At 46.1% G+C, this 9,357-nt stretch overlaps 1 long non-coding RNA gene across 1 annotated transcript; it reads left to right on the forward strand.

Moving 5' to 3' along the window:
• The first annotated feature begins 693 nt into the window (after nt 1-693).
• Nucleotides 694-6,728, forward strand: LOC132388463 (uncharacterized). Its single transcript, XR_009510242.1, has 3 exons — nt 694-828; nt 4,031-4,297; nt 6,135-6,728. It is a non-coding gene; the product is annotated as an uncharacterized LOC132388463 (long non-coding RNA).
• Nucleotides 6,729-9,357: the final 2,629 nt, after the last annotated feature.

Genomic DNA, 9,357 nt, shown 5'->3' on the forward strand with positions numbered 1-9,357 from the left:
CGTGTGGCATGGGCCGACATTTCGGACTGGGAATTGGTATTAGAATTGAAATGGTTGGTCACTGGGAAATTCGGCTTTTTGTTGTTGGAGCTGAGGTGCTCGACGAAGAGTTAATTAATTTGAAGAAGGCGTCTCGGCATGAAAAGTCGACCCTTTATTCATCTCCATAGATGCTGCCTTATCTGTTGAGTTCTTCCAGCTTTTTGTACGTGTTGTGATTATTGTGATTAACAGTTTGCGTGCGTTCCCTGCCTCGTAAGCCTGGATGCGATATCAGCTTATTGCTGTTCACTATATTACAGGAAAGCACAAACAATATATTCGTTTGTATATTTCTATTGAAACATCTATAACGGAGACAATTTCCAGAGTGGAACAGAGCAACCCAGTGTCAGTATAGAATTGGTCTATGACGACAAAGTCTATGGAGTCTGGGAATGGACAAGATCAACAATGAGAATCATGAAACAGAGAGGCGAGCCTGAGAGTGTCTCACAACAACATTCACTGACTTCTCCAATCGTCATTTCTTCATCTGTGAGATTTTGCAATTTCCTGTGAAGCTCTCCATACCTCATCACATTTGGGATTTTATTTGAATGAAATCATGCTTATTTTTACCCCAGCTGTTGAAAACACGTCAGCCTAGTATATTTAGCGTTCTGGAGCGGGTATAAATGAATGGCCGTGGAGATTCATTAGCTCAGAGTATCTGAAGCGTGATCGCGGGCAGCTGGAATACAGGCTGAGTCTCACACAACATGCTTGAAATTATTTACCGCGTGAGGAAGATATATTACTTGATTGTTGCCGTTATTGGTGTCCCTGGTAAGAACAGACGCGAACGAACATTTGCTGTTCAATGCGCGCCGGAAAAAAAACAACAAAAGAAAAGATTGAAACAGATTTAGAGTGTAAGATCGGGGCGATGGATATATATCGTGGGTCCATGGCAAGCTGTTTTGATTTATCAATAGAAACACGCGTTCGAAGTAAACTCCGATAATTCAGCGCGCTCGGCACCTTTAAGGACTACTTGATTTTTTTCAGCATTAATAGTTCAAGATGCTTTAATTTAAAATTTAAGGGATTTGTTTGAAAAAAAATACTGCGAGTTTGAAGGGAACGCGGTAAGCGAAATCCAGGTGAGATTCACTTGTGTGTTCGATCTCGGAACATCGTGAGTTTCGAAAATTCAAATAGTGTCGGTGTGCGTTTCAGTTTACAAGGGTTTGTTTCCACGCCATATTATCAGTGAAGTGGGGATTAGCCAACCCAGAGCAGTCTGTTAGATGGCTGACGGTGTAAAGTAAATGGGATACTCCGCTCTGGAACAATGGACATCGATCCATTTGGAATAATGCTTCTGTAATTTGGAGCAGGTCAGGAAGAATATGCAAAACAAAAAATGAAAATGGGAACTTCCAGATCCGATCCTATCAGAGAGTGTGAAGGAACTGCGGCCAATGGTAGCTGCGGAATTTAACAAAAGCGAGCCAGGCTGGGCCCGTGCGGACGGGTGACAAACGGGAAGTCGAGGAAGAGATGAATGCCTGCGAACAGAGGAAGTAAATCTGCTTCGAACTTTGAACATTGTAAATGGACAAAGTCAGGCAGCGGGGCTGGGTGATATGCCAAGACAGCCAAAAGATAGATGATGGGATCGCGGGAATCACAATGGCCGTGAAAGTTGCCAAAGTATTCAAACTTTACATATAGGCCGAAAAGAGCCCTTTGCGATTAGTTGACAATGCCTCCTTCCCAAATCCTGCTTCTCTTTCGATACCGAGTGCCGTGACCTTTCTCCCTGCTTGAGGCGTCTGCAAAATCCGATTTACAACTTTTTAAACCCCAGTAATGAGCACCCGCAAAGTTTGATTTTTCTCTCTTTTCAGCTTATCTCGGCACAAAGACCCAGCGAGAGTAATTCATTCAATCTTTCTGCTTTCCTTCTCCCCCACCTCCCCCTCCCCCAGTGAATTTAGTGGCAATAGTGATTCTGTCCCGGGGAAAGTGCGGTCTATCCACCTGCACCACTCGCTACCTGGTGGCCATGGCAACTGCGGATCTACTGACCATTGTGTTTGCGGTGATATTGTGGCGGGTCAGTTATTATTACTTCCCCGGGACTTTCCTGGACATCACCCCCGTGTGCAGTACGATCTCTGTCCTGGGAGAGGCAGCCACAGACTGTTCTGTCTGGTTCACCGTCAGCTTTACGTTTGATCGGTTTGTCGCCATCTGTTGTCAGAAATGGAGAGCAAAGTATTGCACCGGGAAAACTGCGTCTGTGGTTCTGACAACAACCGGTGTTGTGTTGTGTTTGAATAATGTGCCCTACATCTTCATATTGCAACCTGTGAAAGTGATTGACAATATACCCTGGGACTGTATTCCAAAGCCGAGCTACTTTACGGATGCCGGGTGGTTGGGATATGACTGTTTTACTACTGCTCTATCGCCATTACTCCCGTTCGTGTTAATACTCCTGCTCAACGCTCTGACAGTCAGACACATTGTCGTGACCATTCGCGTCCGTAAGGGGCTGAGGGGTCAGAGCAAGACGGAGATCCGCAGTGACCCGGAGATGGAAAGCAGGAGGAGGTCTGTGATCTTACTTCTCACCATCTCCGGAAGCTTCATCACCCTGTGGTCGGTAAAAGTTTCTGAATCCCTTTCTGGATTGGATAATTACAATGAGTCGGAATACATTTTTCAACATACCGGATACATGCTGATGTTATTAAGTTGCTGCACAAACACGTTTATTTATGGGGTAACTCAGTCCAAGTTCAGAGAGCAGTTCATCAGCGCAGCGAAATATCCACTCTCGTCAATTATTCATCTAATCAATAAACAAAGCATCTAAGCTCTTCTCAGAGGGGGTTATGGTGATTTCATCTTAACACTGCAGAACTAACATCGGAGAACATGGCAGCGGGGAGAATAAAACTGGTTTAGTGCCGAGAGAGGCACAACACTGGAAAATACACATTCACACCTTCAGCCCGCGACGTCCACCTCCTGTCAATTACTGAACTCACCCTATCTTTTATGTTTATTCCCCACCATATTCCGGCTCCTGTCACCGCCACAACCCTTTCGGTAATGATGGAGCGGGAGAGGATCCGGGGGCATTCAAGTCCTAATCGGCAAAATTGCATCTCATTTGTTACGTTAGCCTTTTGCATCAGAATGAAAAGAGAAAGCGAGTCAACAGTCTGCACGAACTCACAGTAAACCTTGCACTTGTCCTTAATTTTAGATAAACCTGTCATGGAGAAATGATTAACGCTACAGAGCTCCTGGATTTGGTCCATAATTGTGCGAATTTCCATGGAGTAACCAAACGTCTATTTTGCCTCCCTTTCTCTCAGTTAAAACGGGTAAAACGTGAGGTCTGGACATAGACAAAAATCTAATTTCTCAATTGCGACGGATTTTCGGCCTGTTCTAGCGGTGTTTATTATTGTCCTGCAGCTCTAATTGTCTAATGTTTCAGTGTACTGACTTTGGGATTATACCTATTGTATATATTACAATTGGGACAATATCGCAGACTTTCATTTTCCTTTTCAAGTCGGCATATTTCATATGTTATTCACACTGATGTTTGTGTGTTGTATGTGTCGGAATGACTATACCAATCAAGTAAATTATCTTTGCATGCTTATCCTGTGATATTATATCCTGACGGGGTATCATGTACTTACTGCTTGCCAAACAATGGATCGATCATAATATAATCGTCAGACTCCGCCTTAAAACGGCATTACGCGCATACTTATACTAATCTATAGGATCTTGCCAAAATCTGCATCTTCAAGCGAGATTCTGGTGAATGATGCTTCCCACTGTGTAAGGAAACAGATTGAAGTAAATCGTTCTTGCATCATGTAATGCGTTGGATAGTTTGAAACAGCATACTGTATTCTGCTTTACAGCCCGAGAGAGGCACAACACAGGAAAATACACTTTGTCTTGAATTTGTCAGATCTTTTAATGAGCATTTCTGTTACCTTTTTTTCAGCTACCTGGTCCTGTATCGCCACAAGGAACAACTCAGTTTCTGGGAAGAGATCTCCAACTTTTAGCCTGGCGTCAGACGCTTCTAGTTGACACCTGGTCTGCTCAGGTGGTGGGGATCTCATCCCTGGACAATTATGCTCATCCAGGTTAACTCTTTCTTCTACAGCAGTGTTACCCAACCTATTCTAGACCTTTTCGTGCCGCGAAACAAGTGGAAATATCGAACACCCTGGTTGCTAATTTATGCATCCCCAACAACGTCTGTTAGGTTAGTAAGATTGCCGAGTGTCAGACGCGTTGTGATGACGAATGTTCAAGGCTGCAGTGCTTGGCTTCTTAACGCGTCCCAGTGCCACGTCCTTCTTTGGTTAGAGGCAGCTTACCGCCCCACCAAGAATACTGAACGCCCCCCCCCCCACCCCCGGCGAGTGTTGTTGTTTCTAAAGCCATCTGAGGAAACGTCACTGCCCCCAGAGGGCATCTCTGTTCCATTGCGATATTTTCTTCATCTTTCTGGGTTAGGCTTTCATTTCAGTTCAAAATAGCACATGCTCGCAGCGTGTTGAATCCGGTTTTCGTTGATGCAAATACAGCAACGTAAAAAATAATATTTTAAAAAAGTAAAATAAAGTATAAAGTAAATCCTTAGAAGAGTTTCTGTGAGTGGGACCCAGGTAATGGAAGTCCCCCAACACTGAGTGTGTGCAGCTCCCTCAAAATCTTGCTCCCTCCTCTCTCCACAGTGCGCTCACAAGATCTGTCACTCCCTTTCTCCCCACCCTTCACCCTCCTCACTCCTCAAAACACTGCTTCTCTTTCCTCCATCTTCTCACTCTCCCTTTCCTCCTCTCCCCTCTTATCCTAATACGCCCTCTCCCACTTCCTCGCCTCCCTCTCTTATTCTGCTCAACCCAACTTTGTCTCACTCTCACCTCTCTTCTCCCCTTTCTGTCTACAAACCACACCCCCACCCCGACACTGAATCTCAGCCCGTGTTCACTCCAGGATAGCATCCCGTCCGTTTCAATGTGCGACGGTGACATCGACAAGATAAGTAGCCTTGGTGTTGTTTGCACATCGGAACTTGCTGGCATTTGGAGTTGGAGGAAGCAGAGGAGGGAAAGAGACAGAAACATAGAGGAAGAGGGAGAAGGAGAGAAGGGAAGTGGGAGACAGAGGGGGTGGGAGAGAGAGACAGAGAGAGAACAGGCTTAGTGGTATTGAGAGAGACACACTGAGTTAGAGAGAGCAACAAGAGGCTGCTGGAGTGTTACCGAGACAGACTGAGGGAAGTGGCGGAGGCAAGAAACAGAGGGGAGAGACGGGTGGCGACAATCAGTGAGGGATGGCGGAAAATGAGATGGACGTGGGTGAGAAATAAACGGGGAGCGAGTGAGGGGGCATAAAGAGGCGTGGGAGAGAACGACAGTGGAGAAAGATTGGAGGGAATGGGGAGGGAAGAGAGATGGGGAGTCAAACTGGGAAAGAAACCAGGGATTGAGATGGGGGAGATATACGAGGGAAAGTGCTGGGCTCTTTGATATCTCTGTTGATCAGTGAGAGAGAAACGGACAGGGATCGAAAAGGGCCACTCATTTTAAATGGAGACATATAGAAATTTCTAAAATTCTAAATCTTCCAAGTAAATTCCTTCAGGATCAGCAAAGTGTCTATCTACCTATCTATATATCTGAGTGCAGGCGGGTGGGTGGGTACATTTGAGGTGGAGGTAGACGGGGATGGGAACAGAAGCATAGATCAGACAAGGCCGTGTTGAATAAACATAATATCATAAGTTCCTCCTCATCTCTCTTCTGAATTGATTTCCCTGTAGTCTTGAGGGTTTACCCCTGGTCCTGGGCTCCGCATTATGGGAAACATCCTCTCCATAACCTCCATACCTCGGCTTTTCAGTATTCGGGAAGCCCACCCCGCGACACCAACACACCCCCCCCCATAATTCTAAACTCCAGCGGGAACAGGCACAGAGACATCAAATACCATGAGCTGTGGTCTTGTTAAGCAGCTTCAGCTGCAGTACCTGGTTCAAGACCATCTGAAAATCCAAACAAACAACACCCACCGCCTTTCTTATTTCACCAAAGGATTCCAACAGATTTGTCTGGGAAGATTTCTACTGAGGAAAACCATGCCGACTTTGGCCGTACAGGGGAGGATTCAAAAGAACTGTCATGGTGGGGAATAAGATGGCGGCACAACGCAGCGCACACGGCCTCTCTGGAGAATGATATCTGTTACTTGTTAAGTACAGATTTGTATCTGTACATTAAGTATAATATTGTTGTGTAATAAGTACCCTGATTTGATGGAGACAGACGTGAGAGCTTGCAGGAACATCAGGAGAAACTTCTGAAATGCCCGTTTCGCTGCCGCTGCGGTCCGGAATCTTCGGAGGAGAAGGCCTCTGAGACCTCGGCTTTGCTTGTTTCGGTGGCCAGGACGAAGGCGCTCGGCAGAGGATGGCACTCGGGAGACTGTATCGCAGGCTCAAAGTTTTCGGAAGGACTCAGAGTCTGCTGTGGTCGAATGCTTCCAAGGCATCAGTTTGTCGGTGCCTGGGAGTTTATGGCAGGGAGAGTTTCTCCCTTTTGCTGCCTGATATCGGGACTATTAGAGTCAATCGGGACTTGAGACTTTCTCTTAAACCGTGCCCATGGTCTACTTTTATCAAATTATGGTATTGCTTTGCACTGCTGTAACGATATGTTATAATTATGTGTTTTTTTTTTGTCAGTATGACTCTTTGGTTTGTCCTGTTTTTTGTGTGATATCACTCTGGAGGAACATTGTATTATTTCATAATGCCCGCATGCATTTATAAATGACAATAAATGAGGACTGAGTGTCCTCATAATCTAATGGAACAGAATCACTGGCAGGGTCCGGCTAGCCAGTGTTGACTCTCTACTGTACACTAGCTGTGTTACAAATTCACTTAAGTACCAAAGACAGAGTTTAAAATAAACTGATTTATTTGTCTCAGATCCAGAATATTAAACTCCAGTCCCGTTAAAGGTGAAAGTGCAGCAGAAGAAACTCCTCCCATGCCCAGAGACCAGTGTGCAGAACTGGATGTGGTGAGCAATAGTAATTCAGCTCCAACAGTAACTCTCGAAATTGCATTCAGCAACAGTGATATTCAGCAACAAATATCCAGCATGCAGCTTATTGAAACTTTCTCCCCAGTATGAACAAGGCAGTGTGTGACAAGTATAATATGCTGTAAGGTTTCACTGCTGATGTAATGGTTTCTCTGTAGCAGCAATGCTTGGTTAAGACCAGAGAAAACAGGGTTTTGTAGTGCAGGGCTATCCAATGAGAGAAACCTTCTTTCTTGTGAGTCTGGAAGAGAGATTTTGTAGTCTTTTGCTGGGGAGAGATGAGAAGACGTGAATGGAGAGAGTGGGCCCTTTTCCTTTTTGCTTGTTTGTTTACTTTACTAACCCTATCGTCAAAGTAAGAATTATAAAGCTCAATTGGTTAATCACATATTGTGTACTGTTTGTAATTTCAGGGTACTGATTTGTAACAGGGAACACATCACACAGCATCCACCCAAACGAGATTTCTTAAGTTTGACCGGGCTGGGGTCTATCAACTCCAAAGTTAAGCTGCCAGCCAAAATGAGTTACCATAAGGTTAGCTGGCTGAGTGAATCGCTTCCCACATTAACAGCAAGTGAACAGCCTCTCCCCAGTGTGAACTCAATGATGCGCATTTGGTTGATCTGGCTGAGAGAATCTCTTCCCAAAGTCCGAGCAGGTGAACAGACTCTACCCAGTGTGAACTCGCTGGTGTCTCCGTAGTTGAGATGACCGAGTGAAACCCTTCCCACAGTCTGAGCAGGTGAACGGCCTCTCCTGAGTGTGAACTCGCTGATGTATCTTCAGTTGAGATGACCGAGTGAATCCCTTCCCACAGTCTGAGCAGGTGAATTGCCTCTCTCCAGTGTGAACTCGCTGATGTATCTTCAGTTGAGATGACCGAGTGAATCCTTTCCCAAAGATGGAGCAGTTGTATGGCCACTCCCTAGTGTGAACTGCCTGGTGTGCCATTAGGGTGGATGATTGAGTGAATCCCTTCCCGCATTCTGAACAGGTGAGTGACCTTTCTCCAGTGTGAACGCTCTGATGTACCTTCAGTTTAGATGACAGAGTGAATCCTTTCCCACAGATGGAGCAGTTGTACGGCCACTCCCCAGTGTGAACTGCCTGGTGTGACATTAGGGTGGATGATTGAGTGAATCCCTTCCCACAGTCTGAACAGGTGAATGGCCTCTCTCCAGTGTGAACTCGCTGATGTGTCTTCAGTTGAAATGACCGAGTGAATCCCTTCCCACATTCCAAGCAGGTGAACGGCCTCTTCCCAGTGTGAACTCGCTGATGTATCTTCAGTTGAAATGACCGAGTGAATCCCTTCCCACATTCCAAGCAGGTGAACGGCCGCTCTCCAGTGTGAACTCGCTGGTGTGCAATTAGGGAGGATGACTGTGTGAATCCTTTCCCACAGTCTGAGCAGGTGAACGGCCTCTCTCCAGTGTGAACTCTCTGATGTACCTTCAGTTTAGATGACCGAGTGAATCCTTTCCCACAGTCTGAGCAGGTGAATGGCCTTTCTCCAGTGTGAACTCTCTGGTGTATCTTCAGTTGAGATGACCGAGTGAATCCCTTCCCACAGACTGAGCAGGTGAACGGCCTCTCCCTAGTGTGAACTTGCTGATGTCCCTTTAACTCAGATGACCAAGTGAATAATTCCCCACAGTCTGAGCAGGTAAACGGCCTCTCCCCAGTGTGAACTCGCAGGTGAGACATTACGTCGGATGACTGAGTGAATGCTTTCCCACAGTCTGAGCACGTGAATGGCCTCTCTCCAGTGTGAACACGCTGATGTACCTTCAGTTTAAATGAGCAACTGAATCCCTTCCCGCAGTTTGAGCAGGTGAACGGCCGCTCCCCACTGTGAACTCGCTGGTGTACCTTCAGTGCTGATGACTGAGTGAATCCTTTCGCACAGTCCAAGCAGGTGAAAGGCCTCTCCCCAGTGTGAACTTGCTGATGTGCTTGTAGGTTGGATGACTGAGTAAATCTCTTCCCACAGTCCAAGCAGGTGAATGGCTTCTCCCCAGTGTGAACTCGCTGATGACTCTGTAGGTGGGATGACTGAGTGAATCTCTTCCCACAGACTGAGCAAGTGAACGGCCTCTCTCCAGTGTGAACTCGCTGATGTATCTTAAGTTGAGATGATGAAGTGAATCTTTTCCCACAGTCCGAGCAGGTGAATGGCCTCTCCCCAGTGTGTAATGACTGG

This window comes from Hypanus sabinus, unplaced genomic scaffold, assembly GCF_030144855.1.
Source record: "Hypanus sabinus isolate sHypSab1 unplaced genomic scaffold, sHypSab1.hap1 scaffold_330, whole genome shotgun sequence".
Taxonomy (NCBI): Eukaryota; Metazoa; Chordata; class Chondrichthyes; order Myliobatiformes; family Dasyatidae; genus Hypanus; species Hypanus sabinus.